Below are 10,652 nucleotides of genomic sequence, written 5' to 3' on the forward strand. Positions count from 1 at the left end.
TACCAAAATGTCCAAATCACATATTTGGTTTCTTGCCTTGAAAAGAGTATATGGACAAGGACAAACTTCAATCCCAAATTTGGTTCTGTTTATCTGGGCAATAACCGCTAACTGTTTGCATGTTTTTACAAAAAAAAACAAAAAAAACAATGGAAGTCAATGGACCCTAAATTAGCATGTTTGAAAGTTCCCTGAATCATCTCAAAGTCATTTAAATCAAGTCATTGCGTCTTTTCAGAGAATTGTGGATGATTTGGGCATGACATTTCAAACATGCTAATTTAGGGTTCATTGACTTCCATTGTTTTTTTTTGGTTGAAAATTAGTGACGGTTAGTGACAGTGCCCAGATAAACAAAACCAAAGTTTGGAGTGAAGTCTGACCTTGTCCACTAGGCCCATTTCTACAGCAGTGCTTTTCCACAGTCACTCATGGGCTTCAACAGTGCTTACTACGGGCCTATTCAATGCTTAAAACTCAGGCTTTAACTCTAACCCCCCATCAGGCCAAATCCAGTTTTTCAGGGGGCAGTTTAGAGTGATGGCTTTACATTGTAATTTCAAAAGGTATCAATGGTTAAAAATGTATTAATTATGGCGTAGTGACATGCCACATTGGCATGCAAAGCGTTTTCATTCATATTTAAAATTTTAAAGGGTCATTCTGGGATTGGTACATCCATTGTTTTTTCTTCTTCTTACACATTCTTTTAAATTAATAATATAGCATTGATTCTTGAAGAATCAAAGTTATGCCTCATGAGCTTAGCTTAATTGTCTTACTCCATCAGAGTTGACTCCATCAACACTGTATAGCTTCAAAACATGGTTAAAACTATAATTTTGATCTCATGGATGGTGGAAAATAACTGGACCAGGATCTTCCTAAATATACTGTAGTTCAAGTTTGCATCCATAAGAGGGCAGCATGTAACCTTTGTTACATACTGACTAATCTGCCAGACAGTGCCTCCAAATATTCCATATCGTCTGGGGACGAGATTAGATACAGAGAGGAAGTGGCAATGAAAAAAACAGCCTTTTGAACTATTTTGGTATGTAATACGTGAAAGGAAAACTTCACTCACAAACACTAAAAAAACAAACATATTTATGGATACATCATATGATAATAAATGTATGCCAACCATGTTTGTAGACTACAAGGTTAATGGCCACTGATTTTTCATTTCACTTTTAAATTACTTTTACATCAACAGCAACAACAACAAAAAAATCCACTAGACGTACATACTTGCATCATATAACCATGATGTAAAAACATATGTATAGTTTCATTAACATCCAAATGCAAGAAGAGGAATTTGCATACGGTATTTCGTGGTCTGCAAATCATCACAGAGAGTTATTGTTCAAACAAGCCACAGTTTTGATCCAGTTACATCAAGGAGGAAGCTATTCATTTTTCAATTATGAACAAGCCTCATTATTGATATATCGCTAATGGGAATGTGTGTCCATTAAAAGTGACTCAAAATGATTTGTGTGTACTTTGGAAGGGGAATGTAATGCAATAGGCACTTAGAATAAGATTACTCTGGCAATGATGTTTCTTAAGCAACGGGGCAAAGTTCATTAGCTTTTTAATGAGAACATAACTCAGTTTAAGAATTAAATGAAGATTGTATATTTACAGTATCCTAATGGCCACATTAACGTCACCAAAAAATAATTTGTTTTAACAGCTGTTGCAGAAAATTACAACATCCACTTACCCATCTGTAGCATACTGTACAATGCATGCAACAAACCAATCAATCTGATATCTCAATTTTGAATAACAACAAGATGAAGTCATTGATGTCTTCCAAAAGGAGATTTACAATGTCAATTGACCCTGACTTGACCTGTTTTGTGTATTTGGAGGCAACCCAGAGAGACACTTTACAATACATCATAATTGATTATAGTCTTCAGGCACAGAATATAACCTGGTGGACCAATTTTGATTTGTAAAATGTTTCTCAAGGGTTCTTCTCAAATGTCTTATGCAATCACATATTTAATGACAACTGCCTCTCTTTGGACAGGACAGAACATTTCTAATAGCTGTACAGTATATTTCTGTGCTAACCTCCTTCCCCCCTATTCCCTATCAATTCCCTAACAATTACACATGTTATACAATTACCTTATTAAATCAAAATAGGTGCTGTGTTAGCCTTACCCCTTGCATTTCCAGACATGGGTTTTGATTGAATACCGCTGCATAGCTCTTGGGTTTGACAGTGTAGTTATACGTAGATGTTTTAGCTGCACTTTAAAATTGTAGTTTAAGATGCTCTGCTTTCCTCTCTTTTGCCAAACTTTGACTGACAGGTTCAAGGGGAAGGGGAACAGTTTGATATACTGTATAAATAACTTCCGCAATGTATTCCTGTTATCTTGCCATTCAAGGTGAAAAGATGTTGCTTCTGGTGCACTTTCTCTCAGATATGCTGAATGATTGACAAGACTGGGTAGATCCAAATCCTCCCCTTAGACCAAGCGGGAAAATGTTTGGGAAAACAGTAAGATGGAGGTTATTTCTTCAATCGTCTAGGTAGGCCTAGCGGGTTCCCTGTATATGTTGGTCCTCTCCCCCCTATTTAGCCTTGTCTTCAACAAGAGACTCACAACATCAAAAGGTCAGACAATTTTTACTTTCCACTTTTACCACTGCATTATTCCCAAAACATAAAAAACAAGGCTGGATTGATTTAGTGGCACTTGTCAGCACCAAGGACACATTGCTTTATGAGCTAATTCAAACAAAGAACACAGACGTACACACACTGCAGATAGACCACTAGGATGTTTACCAGATGTTTCTAAGTTTGATATTCAGTAAAAAAAAATAATTAATAAAGTTGTACTCAGGTGATGGAAGTCATCAACAGGTAAACAGGTAACCTCTGAAGGAAGACCGAGCGAATTGACATAAAGTAGTCCCCATTGCCACTATTATTACCCCTCTCACCTTTTCAGATGGAGAAATCAAGTTCCTCGAGAGCCCCCATGCATATGAAAAGCCACAGAGGATGCACTTCTCCAGTTACAATTGGTTCTGGCAAAATTAAGTCCATTTATCAAGTCTTGCGACCTTTCTCTGTGACTGCTCGTTCTTGGCACGGCTTGGATTGGGCTGAGGAGACAAGCAGGGTGGATGAAAGGTGCGGAGTTGAAGGTTAAGCTATCCACCCGCTGGCTCTAGTCAAAAGTCAACAGTCACACCATCTGCCAAGACTGAGCCCTAGCTACAGAACCAGTTTATGAACTATGCGGTGCATGCACACTAGCACACTACAAACTGTAGTCCAAAGAATTTGTCTTAAAACAAACTCTTCATCCTATTCCGACCTCTTCCTCTTCCGCAGTCTTCATGTGTTTTAACTCCCCAACAAGTCCTCACAGTAAATCTCTTGAGTGTGATTATATACAATAGGTGTCTTCTTATATGGGGACTGGCAGCCATGCAGCTGATTATTGACAGCACGGCATCTGGGCACATGTTTAACATAAGCTGGCGAAGAAACTGCTGGGATATAAGCCACCGTGTGACATGCCATCCCTACTCACACTGAAGCAAACAGAGCTAGTTCCTTATTTATGGTGGACTGGCAGTTGGCACAGACAGCCTTGTGAATCACGGAAGGACTTAACCGCCTGTGAGAGAGTGTCCAATATGACAGAGGAATCAATGCTGTGTCAGATAGTGGATATCTGTGCCCCAGTTGCCCTCAGTGGTGCATTGACTGTACTTACCTGTCACTTAAACCACCATACAAAAGGGAGGTGAAGGGAAAGGGAGAGAGACACAGAAAGAGAGAGAGAGGGATCAAAAGAGAGAGTGTGTCTTGCGTTTTTCATGTACCCCAAATGTGGATAGACTACCTTTAATATTATGACAAGCACCACCCCTACTCTCACTGACTCATTCTACCTCCTTTCTAGAGCTCAGCCACTCCAGTCAGAAGTAAGGGGCATGTGTTGACGGGCGTTTTGCATAAATCAATGATGGGTTGGACACCAAAGAAGATTATAACAAGATCTGTGGAGACTCTGGGTAACAAATGATGAGTGAGCAACTCACTTCTATAAATATCCTCTGCTTCAAACATGCATAATGAAACATGCTTGATGCACTTTACGAAATTGGGTGACATAGGAGAGAGAGAGACACTCCAATCATTGAAAGCGAAAGTGTCTGAGTCTCATGAAGCTGAGCATCAGCCATGATGGAATATCAGGACACATCAGAAACAACTGGACAGCAGGCAACAATCAATCAACCAACCAACCACAGTAGACTCATGAGCTTGTGTCTAGTGGTGTGGGACTTATTTTGCATATGAGTATGGTATTATTCAAAACATATTTCGCAAATTTGAAATGCTATCCCTGACACTGTAAAGAGAAACTCTGCGTAACTCTATGAGATCTTTGGTTTAAGACGTTTTGAGAAATGCAACTTCACGAAATCCTTCATGAAATCCAGTACGTACAGTACTGTAACTCAAATCAAATCCCTCATTGTACATGGATGGATTACCCACAATAATTAACTCAGTTTATTAGTCTTTGTTTGTAGGATCTCCTTTTCGCCACCTCTCAAGATTGCATATTTGGTGAACTATTGACGAGTAATCTGAGTCGAATACCTGGAGACTTGTGCCAGCTCCCAGTGCTAATGCCTAGCCTGTTGGGCTAACGTAGTCTTGAGTTATATAGACAGCCTGGGTAGGAGATCAGGTGGGACACGTTTGTGTTATTGCGCAGTTGATTTCAGTTCACAGCTACGGAATAGTAGGGCTGCTGAGGAGAGGAGGAGAGGCAGAGGTGGCTACGGTGATCTATGTCTGGAACCGTTTTATCTTATTTTTTTATACCATCAATTTCCATTGCTAATGACTTTGAGAGCATGACAGGTAAAAGCTATTGAGGAATTAATAGAATATGCTCTCATATCTGGGCACAAAACTGACATTAGCTCTCAATTGTACTGCCTCATTGCAGACAGCCATGTGTCTAAATCGACCCCTAGATTAATGTGGGAGCTGTAAAGAAAAAGCCAGAAATCTTCCTCCCTCTCCTTGTACCTCTCCCTCTCTGTCCTTTTCCCTCTTCCTCTCCTGTATCTCTCTCTCTCCCCTGTCTCTCTCATCAATACAATTCGATTCAAATGTGATTTTGGTGATGCAATACTTACATAATTTCCCATTTTTTGTTGTTTTTTGGGCATATAAACAGTCTGTTATTCAGTCTGTTGTTCACATCTCAACAGCTCTCCATTTCTCTCTCTCTCTCTCTCTCTTTCTGACCCCACCCCCTTATTTCTCTCCTGCACATTTTCTCAAAACAAACACCAGTCTTTCAAAAAGAGCTTGGAGAGGATTTGCAGCTCCCATTCAATGTATTGCCAGCAATGGAATTGACCCCAACACGAGTACAATCCTCTCAGCCATAGAGCACAATGTCAGTGAACCTCACAGACTCCTGCCCCTCACAATCAACTTGCTGTAATCATCGCCTTTTTCAAAGCTTTTGTATGCAACACAAAAGTCCTTTACATAGTGCCCTAAACATAGGTTTAGTAGAGTTCAGAGTAGAAATTTGCACATTTCAGTCTCCTGAAATTACCATTAGATTTGACACAGACTTACCTAACAACCTTCTCTTCTGACACACCAGCCTGATCTCATCAATCATTTTGTATGATATCATACGTAAAGTCATGTCCAAGAGACATAAATATATTTACGTGTGGGTCGTCAGTATATGTAAATATTTTACAAATCAGGCATCATCAACTGGCAGGAAGATTGGCTTTGGGTCAATTTTGACAAAAGTGCTTTTAGTGGTTTCATTTGCTAATTCTTGTTACGAATGGTTGCTAACACCTTCCCCTTCCAACTCACACTAACCAAGCTATTCCTAACCCTAACCACTCAAAGTTAATGCCCAACACGAGCCATAACCCTAACCCTTACTTTAACCACTAAAAGTTAATGCCTAATACTGCCAAACCACCACGCAAGTCGTGGCTAACATGCTGTGTGGAAACAGTGAAGATTAACATCTTCCTGTTGACGTTGCCTGATTTGTAAAACATGTGCGTACTGTATATTGACTGCTCACACATAAATATCTTTACGTTTTCTAGGTATATAACTTTACGTACGATATTATACAAATTAAAATTAATTTAATTTAATTAAAATGCATTATTTGAAAATGAAAGAATTTGTGCTGTTGGTCAGAAGGGAAAATGTAGAGATGCTCCTTCATGCTTAATTATTGTAATTTTCATTTACTAGTTACATTCCTCTCAAATATATGGTGATGTGCAGTTGTAACGTGGTCCTTCTCTGTCACAGTGGACCTGACATTTGAAATCTGCATTCCCAACAACACAGTGCACTTTCTATAGCTACCCACAGTACTGTTACCCCACCAAAACCATGGCTCGATTGGCTAGGGATTAAGGCATGGACTAGGGCCTCCTGGATGTCACCACCCAATAAGTACTCTCAGTAGCTAGCTAGCTGCACAATATCAGTGGCAGGTGGTTGATAAGCTAATTTGAATGTGGTGTTCCTTGATGACACATTAATGAAAATACCTCATTGTCTGGTATTCCTATGTGTCATTTGGTAGTGGGTTCAAGAGACAGATAATATGTTTTGACATCAACAGACACTCTCTAAAACCAACATCAAATAAGCTCAAATAGAGATAGGGGATTGGGGAGTGGATATGATGAAAGTGCCTCTCATGTCCTTTCATCTGAGTGGCAACATACTGGCAGAGAGCTGATTAGCTACAAAGGCTTTAAAAACAATGCTTTCTTTAGAAACAGTGTATCTGGTCAAAACAAACACACTATGCATGCAGTTCGGGGGTGGAGCTCTCTTGCAACTTTTACTTCTTTCTTTCTCACTATATTTCTTTCCTCTCCGTACTTCAGAGGTGTGTTTTCTCCACAGCTTTTTGTTGTTTTTTACATTCTCCAAAAGACGTCCACGGTACACCACGCACAGCTTTTAGCTTTGGGGGAGAAGCAGATTCCGATTCTTGCATGAGGTAGTGAGTAATGCAGCTTGTCCCGGGCTTTATAAAACAGTCTCCGGGCTGGAGCAGGGAATCCATCAGGTTATTGTTCTGCTGTGGGTCTCACTGAGAGGACGGGGGAGTGGGAGACGTGTGCAGACTACCGCCTCATCTGTTTTTACATTACTCTCTGCTACGCTTCACAGAGCGCACGTCTTTTAGGGGCGAAGGGTTAGGAAAAGGGATGTGTGACACAAAGAGAGCCAATTGGACAGACTGACTGGTCCCGGACTTGTGTGATGCTGATTTACGTTGTTTTTTAATGATGTACTTAGTTATCCAAGAGACAGTGGATAGGATTTTCTCCCTGCTTCCTTGAGCACAGGTTTAGCCTACTTTGTTCTGAGGGTACAGTGCACCATAATAGGGCATTCCTCTCTAACCCACATTTATTCCTCTACCCCCTTTCTGAACTCAAGTTCCGAGAGATGCAGAGCAAACAATTTTATGTTGACTGTTTACTTTAATAAGCATGTTCCAGTTGGCCCACATTAAATCAACAAACTAGGAAATAAATGTTTTGAAAACTTGCCAGAGTTAGCATTTTGACGACATTAGTTTCACTTTGAATTGTGTCATGCTTTTAATCCACACACACACACACACACACACACACACACACACACACACACACACACACACACACACACACACACACAGATACACGCACACACACGCACACATATACGTATGTACACATGCAGACACGGACGCACTTCCCCTCATTGCATGGGGGAAGTGGATTAGGACTATTGCAACCTAGGCAGGATGAGAAATATCCTCTTTGACCACAATCTTCTGCAGTCTGTGATCTCCAAGTGCACTCCACACCGCATGTGTGCTTATGATGGATGGAAGACTTAACCATAACCCACCTCCGCTCCCTGAGCAGAACCTCCTCTTTCTCTTCCACATTTGGTAAAGGAACCATCTGAAATTGCTAGGGGTATAGGGAAGTGTTTCACTACTTTCACTACTGTAGTCCACTGTTTTTGGAGCTACCCTATCGTCCCAGCAGATTACTATTTCTAATTTGGAGGAGGAATAATACTGTACGCATTATCATCCATGAAGGATTTTGAAAGCCTTTCTTTTACATATGAAGAGAGTGGAGAAGGAGAGAAGAGATAAGGAGACATGACAAGAGAAAAAGAGAGGAGAGATGAATAAAAGAGAGGAGACAGGAGGAGGGGAGGGGAGGGAGGGGGGTGATGCCCCAGTTCTCAGTAATCTTCACCTCAGGTCAGAGTTATTGACTTCTGCTGTTTCAGCTACTGAAGAGGTCCCTGTCTGACAGGCTGTGATAGAGTAGTGAATGGTGTAAAATTGCCTCCTGCTTGTACTATACTATGGTGAAAATCAAGTCGGTTTGTCTTTTTTGAAAGAAAGACCACCATGATTGCAACAGTGAGGGGCTGTATTCCTCATATGCTCTAGAGATTAACCTTGACATTGTATTTCATTGACTTCAATGGCTACATTTATTATTGCGCCAATTATCTTTTATTTAACCTTTATGTATCCAGGTTAGTCTCATTGAGATAAAAACCAAATGTAAGCCAGGTTCTCTGAAGGAGATGAAGGAGACCATTTGCTATGGGACACATACTCTTGTTTTCCTTTTGATGTTTTCCCCTATTCACTTGGTACAGGCCCGCCTATCACCCATCTCAATAAAGGAAGCATATACAGTATATATACATATATTTGTGTATGCATACATAGACCGCAGGTTACAATTTCTCAATAATTTAACTGAACTTTTGAGGTTTCCCCACTTGGTGTACAATTTACTGGTATCCCCCCACTGCCAACATTATTGAGTACATGCATACAATTACAAGGCAGAGAAACAGAAAGCAGTCCTGCCATCTATGAATAATTCACTAATCTATCAAAGAATGCTCTAACTCTACTCTAGTCTACAATACATAAAGCATATTAGAATACATAGAAAATGATGAAGAAAATAATGAGATGAAAATGAAAACAGAGAGAATGAAAACAACCTGGTCAACCTTTATAGCCGTTTCATAAGATTGAAAGTAGTAACAAATTATTCACGGTCAGCCTTCCTCCGCTGTACAAACCAGAACACATATGTAGGAGACCCTGAACAGTGACCTAGAACATGTAGTCCCCTATTTCGAAGAGGAGAGAGATTGAATGCTTTCAGTTCTTTCAATGGTTCTGAATCAAACCTTAACCTAGATTTGTAGAGCTGTGAAGATCTGTGTAGGGTGTATGCATTTTTCCTATCTTAATGAAAGAATTTCCCCAAACACAACCAAGACTCTCTGTGCAATGTCACTGAATATAGCATCATTCTGAGGCTTGAGTATAAGGAAACATGCAAAATGTATTTTGCACATATTTGCCTTCAGCCATGCATTTATTGTTTCATACTCCCACATACTGTACATTCGTTTAGCATTCCACCTTTTGGAAAACTACTGGAGCCACAAAGTACTAGCATTGGCACTGTTGCGTCTGTTGATATGTATCAATTGCTTTTATGATATTACTACATGTATTTGCATTTAATATGTACAATGTCAAAATGTAAATGGAGAGAAAGGTTCTGAGAAAAATAATTACGGTTCATAAGCGCTCGCATCTCAAGGCCCATATGCAGAGGAAATCATATCCTGACTGGGGTTCACGATCACTGACAGGTAAAAAGGAACTTCTGAGAAAGGCAGACCACATTTGACATTTTAATTACATTACAGACAAAATGGAAAGAGGGTTGAGAGAGTATGACAGAGAAAATAAGAAGAGGTGAGAGAGAGAAATAATCACCACCATGCATGACTGACTTGACAGCTGTAATGAATGTAAGATAATATGGTATTCGATCAAAAAGCCTGAAATTCAAAAAATCGTACATTAACCTCTGAATCTGAGGTGGCAAACGTTTTCTATAATGTGCTTGAGGCACTCTTGCTGTAGTACTGTATGAGTTACTCATGAGAGTAATGTAAATGGAACTCATACTACAGTCTAAACAATGTGGTCAAGGGCAGCTGTATGACATTCAATGGCAAATCACTAATTGCAAAACAAAGCCTGCAACATAACCTTGACGGCCATCATGTGTGCGTGCTTGCCTGCGTGTGTGTGCGTGTGTGTGTGCGTGTGTGTGTGTGTCTCTGTGTGTGTGTGTGCGTGCGTGCGTGCGTGCGTGCGTGCGTGCGTGCGTGTGTGCGTGTGTGTGTGTGTGTGTGTGTGTGTAATAACCCACCCCTACTGTATTTCAGCCGTACTAGACTATACCAATCCCTCAGGCTCTCTTGTTTCCCAGCACAGTCACACAGACATCTCAGAGGAAAAGTGCAGCCAGCATAATGATTAGGAGTATGGCGCTAACGTGCTGCCTTGCAACTGTATTCTAATGGTATCATTAGCATTGTAATGCGATGTGATTTGTTGACTACCTGCCGAGTAGCATCCTTAGCAGCCACAAACAAAATCAATTACTGTATAGTACACCACGCAGTCGAGACAGCTGCAATGCACAGTATTGTTGTGACAATGCTGTCC

The sequence above is a fragment of the Argentina silus genome (assembly GCF_951799395.1).
Source record: "Argentina silus genome assembly, chromosome: 14".
In the NCBI taxonomy this organism is placed as follows: domain Eukaryota; kingdom Metazoa; phylum Chordata; class Actinopteri; order Argentiniformes; family Argentinidae; genus Argentina; species Argentina silus.